The sequence below is a fragment of the Medicago sativa genome, chromosome 4, assembly GCF_051527215.1.
Source record: "Medicago sativa cultivar Bolivia chromosome 4, Bolivia_mono, whole genome shotgun sequence".
Lineage (NCBI taxonomy): Eukaryota > Viridiplantae > Streptophyta > Magnoliopsida > Fabales > Fabaceae > Medicago > Medicago sativa.
The window spans coordinates 88346009-88356416 of record NC_140752.1 but is presented as its reverse complement, the minus strand read 5'-3'; the positions used below and the strand labels follow the sequence as shown (position 1 = coordinate 88356416).

At 33.2% G+C, this 10408-nt stretch overlaps 1 long non-coding RNA gene and 1 pseudogene across 2 annotated transcripts; one reads left to right on the top strand and one right to left on the bottom strand.

The window, feature by feature from the left end:
- The first annotated feature begins 2328 nt into the window (after positions 1-2328).
- On the top strand, positions 2329-3975 carry LOC146933365 (uncharacterized). The gene is made up of 3 exons (XR_015007442.1): positions 2329-2465; positions 2770-2821; positions 3645-3975. It is a non-coding gene; the product is annotated as an uncharacterized LOC146933365 (long non-coding RNA).
- A 1069-nt stretch (positions 3976-5044) lies between these two features.
- On the bottom strand, positions 5045-9322 carry LOC146933364 (TMV resistance protein N-like; annotated as a pseudogene). Its single transcript, XR_015007441.1, has 6 exons — positions 8746-9322; positions 8193-8406; positions 7131-8036; positions 6675-6950; positions 5771-6560; positions 5045-5523 (listed from the first exon to the last, which is right to left on the bottom strand). The product of XR_015007441.1 is annotated as a TMV resistance protein N-like (transcript).
- Positions 9323-10408: the final 1086 nt, after the last annotated feature.

Below are 10408 nucleotides of genomic sequence, written 5' to 3'. Positions count from 1 at the left end.
CCTTAGATGTTGCCATTGGACTGTTTTGGGAGCTCATGTTTGTCATTTCATCCATCCCTCAATCTGGATTTACGATTGGTTCTAGGATCGGGGATTCATTTGAAGAGACAGTAACGCTCGAAAGGGCTTGAAGGCATTTTTTTTGTGGCAGAAAGTTGATGGTACGTGGATCAAATTCCGTGTTGGTGGTCGGTCCATTTACCAGCTTTTGAACCCTATTTGAGACTCTCAAATGATCACTATCCATTTTATTTTTTTTGCATCTTGGTTTCGTGTCCGTACGCGGGTGTGTTAAGCTACTCTTATGAAGAGTGTTTGTTTATTAGGATTAACCATGGTTGAGTCCATTTGTGTTGTTTCGTCACTTGTATTACTTGTTTGGGTTGATTACACTTTTTGTGCAAAGTAACTGGGGCAGATCTGATGTCCCTCCAATCTTTATACTTCACAATTTTTATTTAATACAATTTCAGTTTGCTTTTAAAATATAAAATAAAAACGACACATGATAGGATCAATTTGTTCGGTTCGTTCCTAAAATATCTCCAAAGTTATCTATACAATATGATTTAATTGGAAGCATGTGTAAACAAGTTTTATATTGTCGGTGTCTGCAAACTTTTTTTAAGCAAAAGAAAATATAATAAATAAAAAAGAAAGTACAAAAGAGTTGGGGAACATAAACCTTACCCTAGCAACGACATTCGACTCTAAACAGGTAATACAACAATGAATAACAAAAGTTTTATATTTGAAACCAACTAGACGAAAATTCAGTTAAAAACCCAATGCGTAGTGGATGGATACACACTTAAGCACAACATATTCAAATCATCGCAGAGCCCGAAACCAGATTGGAAAAAAAAAACGTATGTAAAAAGTTACAAGCATTCCAAATAAACCAAAGACGATATTGAATAATCAAACCTATCTTTTTAAGTAAATCGAGATCTTTGATAACGATGTATGAACCTGACCGCCAACATGGATAAAGTTGCATCCACCCACCACCCACCTTTTCGACCACAACAAGTATAAAAAACAGCCATATTTGACCATACAATATGAGGCCAGGGGCGGATTTACCACCCAGCTAGTCTGGGCACACGTACGCCCGGGCTCAACTTATATTTTCCTTGTATCGTTACAAGAAATTTGACTTATAGTGACAGCCATAATCCATCACTATAGAGCAAATTTTCGTAGCTAAATCTGTTTGTCATTGCCAAATGGTTGTCATTGTATGTTTTCCACCTTTACCTACGGACAAAACGTAGGTAATTCTAAGGAGACCATTTTAAAAACATTATGGACTTCTACCTACGGTTGCGGCTGTCACTAAAACTTATCATTGTTTTATTTTTTTTTTATATTTTCTATTCTACTATAAATTCTAAAAATGAATAATTCATAAAATTACTACTAAAATTAGTTTAATCAATATAATAAAATATTATAATCAATATCATTGGAATTTGAAATTGATTACTATAATCAATTTTTAGAATAAATTCTTGAAGTGACTTAACTCAAATAATTCTCCCTAACTATGAACTTATATACCATTCACCCAAACCAAGACTCAATACTCACAAAAATACTCAATACTCACAAAAATCAAAATCTATATATACTCCATTGTTCATTTAATTTATGGTAACAAAATTTGAATCACTATTCATAATAGCTTATTAGACAAAATGGCATAATATCAAGTTACAACTTACACTCACTTCATACCTAAAAAAACTTACAATCACTTCTACAACAGAGCATAATAAATCAAATTTTAACTTCTAATTTGTGGATCTTCAACAATAGCGGGTGCACCAAAGCTATTACCAACATCAACAAAAGTTGGTAGTCCAGCCGTTATCAAGCCCTGTCAATAAGCTAGCAAAATAATCTTTTAAGCTTGTGAGGAATAATTGTTACCAACAAGATCAACGATGTGTGGTTCAATGACTTGATGATATGTTACACCGAGCGAGAGATATTCAAGTCACTTGAGGATGTTGATATTATTTGAACATTCTCCGCAAAGAGGTCTCGGAAAAGGGTATTTACCTCCTAATTTTATTTAGCACACTATTGGCAGGTTATGTTTCATCTATCTTATTTCAAATTGTATTTTATCGACAAAATGACGAGCCTATTTTATTTCGATTTTTGACTATTTATATATTATACCACATGTGAATTTGCGATCAAAATTTTGCCCAGGTGATAAAATTTCTGGCTCGGCCACTGTCTGAGGCCAAAGTGGAACATTTGAAGGTTGTTTTAAAACAAAACCAGCAACAATTCGCCATAGCCAACAGATCCACACAAACAGTCACGACAGCGATTGCAGCCACCGTTGGATAAAGAACCAATCCAAGAGAACCCAACAACCGACGTCGGAAAGGGTGGTGCCGGACCTCTCTGGGGAACTCTCTTGTTCATAGAAAAAGGGCACAAAAACGGTAGAAATTAGGGTTTGTTTTTGAACAACTTCTGAAGCAAATTTCCTATAACTTTGTATCTCTTTGTAAAAGCTCATTGATGGTAGGTCGGAGAGTTTTCCTCTCCTACATACATATGTCCTTTTTGGGAAGAACTTTGTAACCAAATCTTAGTGTGTTTGTTCCTCTACTCTCTTTATCTTTGTATTTGTTATGTGTTGATTGTGAATTTTCTTTACACATAATTGCTTGTTGTTGCTTGGCCGTTTGATTATTGGTTGTCGTTGTTATTTGCTTCACATCTTTGTTCTTGTTGATTTTGAAGGTTTGAATTCACAACAAGTGGCACCCACCATGGGGCGCGAACTCACAACAAGGTTATTTCTAGAATTCTAGTTTAGTTCTATCACCAAGCAAACCTTGTGAAAATGTGTTTTCACATAATTATTATCACTTAACGCATTATTAACCAATTTGAAACTTTATCACTTCACACTTGCACTTCCAAACTACTTGCAAGGTTATAGATTTATAAGGACCATTTAAGATTTTGGATGAAAATGTGTTTTCAGTTCTTTGTTTGAGATTATTTGCTGTCATCATTTTTACAGCTTATATAATTGAACAGAAATACATACTCTGGTACTAGTACAAATTATATGCATTGTTTATGCAGCATCATAAATCTAGAAGTTTTTATGAATAGGTAAGAATCAAATTTGTGCACTAATATACAGTATATTACCAATTATGGCTTACTGCAAACTGAATTGCTAGATTAAGCTTCAGTATATTATGGTTTCTTGACCGTGATGAATGATGCTAAACAATTTGAACAAATTCTTTTTATGGAATGATGACATTTAGTCTTGAACAGTCTTTTTGCTTGCTCTTCAGTCTTCTTCAAAATATCCATCTGCAATGTATTGAAAGGAAAACTATTAGTAAACCAGAAAGAAACTAAATAAAAAACAAAAGGAAAAAGAGATTAATGTGATGTTTTAGTGTTAAGTTAATTAAAAGCTGTCAAAAATGACAGGGCAAATCTTCTTTGGCAAACTAGAAGCATGCGTGTTCAGCTCTCTAGCTACTCCTCTCTGCCAAAAGAGATTTCCCCTATCATTCCTCAACAGCAGCACAAATATCACACTTCCAGCTCTAATTCTGTTTGAACAATATGTATGTCTTATATATTGATAGCTTTGAGCACCTAACTTGGATATGCCATTCAAAAGGAGTAGCATACAGCAGCATATGCTAGCACAATTCCAATTTCAGGTTCTTAATTGTGTTATTTACTTCATTGTCAATTCCTATCAGAAATATCAAGGACTTGTCTATATCATGATTTCCTCTTTCCTAGTAAATCTGATTCTTTTTCCTTTTTGATGGAGGTGGGAAGCATGGTCATAAAGACATACTTTTTGCTATATGCATGCATGAAATATCAGTATTTGTGTGTAGTTTTTGCATGTAGAACTAGACTTCCTTTTTATTAGAAGTATCAAGTCCATAACACTCTCCATTGTCATGACTCGTGATGATGTTACATGTTGTTTTCAATAGCAAGCAAATATACTTTTTCTAGCTGCTATAATTTTTGAAGATTGTTGCTAACTTTCTTTTTCTATGAAACTTGTCTATCACCATAGACTTAAGAAATGAATTTATTACTAAATTACTATAGGTGTGATTATGAACATTGAATTTACAGATAGCAACAAGACAGAAAATTTCTATATCTACCAAAATTTCTATATATATATACATTTAATGGCAACTACTTGAAAAGCTATATTCCTCTATTAACTCTTTCTAACCCAGGACCATACTAATGATCTTTCTTCTTTTGATCCACAACATAGTTTATCTTTTAAGATCAACTGAATTTCCTCAGACAGCCAAAATTTCACAAGAAATGTAAACGAAAACACAGTATCAATCATTAAAGAATGTCAGAGAGAAAATTAAAAAGGAAAAAGAAACGCTTAGAGAGATGAATGATTAGATTAATTGAAATGGTAATTATACCAGGACTGTCAATATTTGGTTTGGTATGATATCAGGAATATAACCAAGTTTGAACTTTACTGTCATTCAGCAATACACAATCCATATGATATATATCAGTAACCACTAATCCTCTAACATTCTATGAATAAGAAGGGAAAAGTGTTGTCTATTTGAATGGCAACAGAATTCAATTATGACTAATTCACTTAATCATTGATCAAAAGACAAACACACTTAATCACTTGGATTAAAATATCAACATTAATATTTTTTCAATTTTAAAGCAGAAAAGAGGGTTGAAAACGTTCGGTCATGAGCTGAACCGAGGAAATCATCACTTAGACTAATAGCAACCATACAAGTGTATTACACACCACATCTTAACCCAAAACTTTAAGACATTGGTTCTATGAATCACCTCACTAATATATTGCTCAACGTCCACTTTTCCATCTAATTTAGGACTCTAATTACTAACTGTTATCAAATTCATACACTACTTTTGTCAAGTAACAAGTAAGGCAAAAATTAAATAAACTTAAATTAATTAAAGTGACAAAACACCAGTTACCTTTGAGATTCCTGATTTATGAACTATTGAGATCATCATTTAATTTTATCTTTCTGTACAAGGTTTGGTGAAACGAATATCCTCCATGCAACTCTCTTGTTTGAATACATGGATTCCACTGTCTATAAGGATTGAGTTCTTGTCTTTACCATTATACGTAATCTCAACGTGGTTCCATTCATTTTCTACAAGTTCTCCATCCAAATTAGCTTTGAATTTCACTTTATGCAGATAAAAAATATATGTATGATCCGGTTCCATCCAGAAACTGGGAGCATATCTACAATCAAGGAAATGTATATAGCCATTGATGATCACATTGGGTGTGATTGTTGATTCCTTTAACATTGATCTAGCAGAAAGACAGAGAGCTACAGCTGGAAATTTGTTACGAAACCAAAAAGAAATTGACCGTCCACTACTACGATGTTCAAACCAATTCGAGATACTTGCTCCTGGCAAATAGAACATTGTATTTCTATTACCATGCAATTTCTGTTAACAAATTAACAATGTGATCACGACGAGTAGGATATCTGTCATTTATCAAACTATATTAAATAATAGAAGGATTTAACTGATTAGGACCGACAGTGTAAATTTTTTTACACTGATACTCAATCAAAATTATTCGTATCTACTTTAAGAGTTATAAAAATAATGATGATTGGTGATTGATTGATGGTGTAAGAAATTTTACACTGGCAATGCATCAAAATTAAACTTGGTAGAAAAACAAAACCTGATTCAGTAACATGTCTGTACAAGTCCAAGAATTGCAATGGCTAGCGGAAAAAATTTCCAAGTTTGGTGCAATTCCTCTAACTTCTTGAAGATATTGGCAATAATCCAAATTTAGATCCGTCAAAAAATGACATTCTTGGATGCATTCGGGAAGAATTGTGAAATTATTATGCGCCAAGCTTAATTCTTTCACGTTTCTAAACCATGTTAGTCCTGTTGGAAAAAAAGTCATCTGATAGGTTGCAAAATATGAGATGAAGACGTTCTACATTTGAGGACACAATTGAAATATCTCTTAGTTCACCCTCGTCCTGTTTCGGCAAAATCCACCCTTGCGACTTCCAAGCAGTAATGTTAACCAAATTTGGCATCATGAAAATGTTATTTGGTAACCTAAACGTTCCACAATAACGTAGTTCAATGTTATTGAGAGTAAGGTTTTGAAATGAACATGGAAATTCTTTTATTGGAGTTTCTTCTAACCCAAGCTCTGTTATATTTTCCATCTTCCATAATATTTGTGGAAAACTCTCGAGATTCTTGCAAAATGAAAGATTAAGTTGCTCAAGGGATATCAATTTGATAGGCGGAAATCTTCTAAGCTTACTGCAACCTTTGGCACTCAAGACTTTAAGTTTATCCAAGAATCCAACTGACTCATGAATTGTAATTAATTTCTCACAATTTTCAAATGAAAATGTCTCTAAATTTAAGAGACAAGACACATCAGGTATTTCTGTCAAACAATCTGCATAATCAAAATTCAAAATCTTCATATTTATGAACTTCTGCAAAAAAAATAAAATACAAAATAAATAAAGAAATGAGAACCAAATGTATAATGCCAAAAATGAATTTATGGTTAACTTGCATACCAAGGCAACGAAGATTAGACTAGTTACCTTCAATAACTCAGTCAAATTGACTGATGTTAAGCAACTTCTTGGTAACTTGAATATGGCAAGTTTCTTTGGATGAAAATCAAATGGCAAATATTCTGAAGGGTATCTCCACCATTCAACCACTCTTAAACTATTTGGAAGATGTTTTGGTCCTTTGGAAAAATGACCACCTCTGATGATAAGAGTTTTTAGGTTTTTCATCTTCTTGAAGGCCATTTCATCCAATTCTACCTCATCTTCACACATCAGGTATATGGTTTTGATTGCACTAGTTCCCTTTTAACATAAATAACGAATGATCAATTACATATAATATTTAACACATAAATTCAAAATAAATGTACATAATATATAGGAAAGGATAAAAAACAAATGTGAGGCAAGCTTTTAATAGTTTAAAAAGAACAATTTAAGGTTGTAGAAGAAAAACAAATTATCCATGTCAATCATACTCACTGTATTCTCCTCTAAAACTTAAATTATATCTTCATGAGACCATAACCGACTACGCTTTCCAGGTTCTTCTGGTGATTCCAGTCGAACAATTTCCTTACCCATGTCCTCTATCAAGGCATGCAGAGTCAAATTACCAGACGAACTAATCTTTATGAGAGATTTCTCGACCAATACTCCAATATGATATTTCATGCAAGCATCATAATGAGCATGAAGCATATTTTCTACGTCTTCCAATGTATCATTTGTTCCTTTGTAGAAACAAGCAATGTCAAGAAAAACACTTTGCTCATCTTCCTCTAAAGCATCAAAACTTAATTTAAGTATCTTTTGGATGTCTTTATTAGGAATGGTTTCATACCGGTGTAATGCAGATTCCCACTCTTGTAATTTCTTTCCAGATAAGTTGGAACCTATTACTATCAAAGCCAATGGAAGTCCAGAAGCGTAAGCTACTGCACGCTTCAAGACATTCAAGTAACTAGGATGAAATTTTTCTGTTTTAAAAGCTTTCCAAGTAAGCAATTGAAGAGCATATTTCTCATTTAAAACCTGTAATTCATATGTTATGTTAACCCCGTGACTTTCCAACAAATGTTTGTCCCGAGTCGTAATAATAACTCTACTGCCAGAACCAAGCCAATCAAATCCTTCAACCAAGGCCTCTAGCTGTTATATTTTGTCAACATCATCTAGAATCAAAAGAACTTTTTTTTGTTGCAGTCTATGCTTTATCACCGAAATTCCTTGTTTGACACTTGTTAACTTAATTTTCTTCTCTCCAAGTGTTTCTGAAAGAAGAATCTTTTGGAGATGTTGTAACCCGTGTTTGTCTGAATTTTCTCTCACGTTTTCAAGAAAACATAAACCTTCAAAGCGGTCGGCAATCAAATTATTTTGAAAAAGCTAAAATGGAATTTATTAAGATAGCAATGAATCTTAACCAGCTCAAGGAGTGCTAGGCTAGGAGTCTTACAGTAGCAACAAACAAAGGATGATGGGAAGTCCCCAATGGAAAACCCATACACCCGTGAAAATAAACAGCCAGAGCAAATTATAAACAGCCAGAGCAAGTGTTGTTTTTCCTATCCCGCCGATTCCATGGATCCCAATCATGTTGACCTCATCATCTGACCCAACATCAAGAAGTGAATTTATTTCTAGCACTTGAGGCTCTAGTCCAACTGGGTAGTCAGCAACAGGTAAAGCAACGCGGTTTATCTTGTTGGAAACATGTTCAACAATACTTCCAACAAACTCGTACTCATATCTATCCCTACCAAAACAATTGAAATTTGTATGAAGTCTTAATAAAGTATATTCTATGCTCATTCTATATATATATATATATATATATATATATATATATATATATATATATATATATATATATATATATTTAGTAATTTATAAATCAATTAGTAGTTAGTTACTGAATGCCTATCTGACATGTAATCACTTGTATCAATTTTTCCATCTTAATCATTCTATGATAATCAATAACTAATAATCAATACAATGAAAATCTAGTCTTTTTTTCTCTTCTCTTTCATGGCTGTCATGTTTTCTAACCGTAACAATTGCACAACAAAATTATGGAAAATATATAAGGTACCCTATTTTGAAATGCCAACCAGACAAGTTAGCTACTTGTTGTAGAGTTGTTCTCCATTTCTCCAACCTCTGCATGTTATTCTTGAATCTCTCCTCGTGTGTAGCTAAAGCTTCTCCGTAAGATCCTGTCTGCTTTCGCACAGTAGAAGGATCTACATCGTAGAAGATTGGCAAAACCAACCTTCCCTTTCCCTTAATGAAGTCAATGATCTTAACAAGTTCATCTAAGCAAAATGAAGACGATGCATAATTCTTAGAGAGTACAATGATAGCAATTCTAGACTCTTGGATTGCTTGAAGAAGTGATGGTGTGATTTCATGCCCTCCCTCAAGCTCCTCATTGTCAATAAAGGTGTGGATTCCTTTGTTGATGAGAGCTTTGTAGAGATTTCCAGTGAAACCATAGCGAGTGTCTAGACCTCTAAAGCTAAGGAAAACATCGTAGGTGAATCCATAACTGAAGGATGAAGAGGATTTCGATGCAGCCATTAGCAGAGATTAAGGTCAGAACATGGAAATGGAGTTTTTGGTTTCCAATTCCAAAGTCAAAGAATAGAAATAGTTGAAACATGGTGAGTGAGAAAGAGTAAGTGCATTATTGAAATTGAAAAGGAAAATATATATTTTTATTTGCAAGTGGTGTTGTCTGTAGTTATCCAATCAATTTAAGGATAAAAAAGTCAACCAGCCATGTGGATTTGGATCATCTACTGCGTCTGTGTCCCTTAAATAATTTATTTTTATAGGACTAGCTGTAGTTTTTTATTCAAAAATATATAGATATAATGGAATAGCAATGCAAAGGATCTATACAAATTTCAAGATCTGAAGCTATGGTTAATTACAAGAGTGGTTTATCTATATGTTGTAGTCACGTCTCGGTGGTCCTCCGATCAAGATTCAAGTTCGGTAATTTTAAAAATAAAAAAAAAATCTGTGTTTGATCAAGATATCGTTGGACAGCCACCGACGTAATGATTGTGTAAGGGTAAAGCAACTGTTGGCTTACCCTTCTTTAAAGTTGTGCAAGAATAATAATTACAGGCTAACTGCCATTATTTAGAGTAAATCAATATTTTAGTCTTTCTTAGTCCCTTAAATAATACTATGAAATAGTTATTTAGTCCGTTAATTTAAATATAAGTCATTTACTTAAGTGTGTGTGAGTTTTGCTGATATGCTCTCTAAAACTGAAAAAAATATCTCTTCAGAAAATATCCATCAGAAATCAATGTAAGACATATATATTGGTTTCAATAATCTCTTGTTACATCAAGAGAAACATAGAACCCTTAAAATTGCAGTACTAGATTCGGAAAAATATCAAATTGACTAGTGCTAGCGTTCTTTAATTTAAATGAATAAAATGTTGATTTACTCATGACATACCACCAAAAATAGTATGTTGAAAATACGTGTGAAGTGAGAAAGTTTCACATTGGTTAATAATGATTTAAGTGATAATAATTAAAATGTAAAGACTTGCATAGTTGTCGTCGTAGATTTCTATAGATTGCTTTAAGACTCAGAATCAAAATATGTTGTAACTCCGTCAATGGACTACAACAACAACAACCACAACCAATCCTTATTTCACGAAGTGAGGTCGGCATATCTGTCAATGGACTAATGTTCTAAAGAGTGTCTGCTTATCATAATTGTGT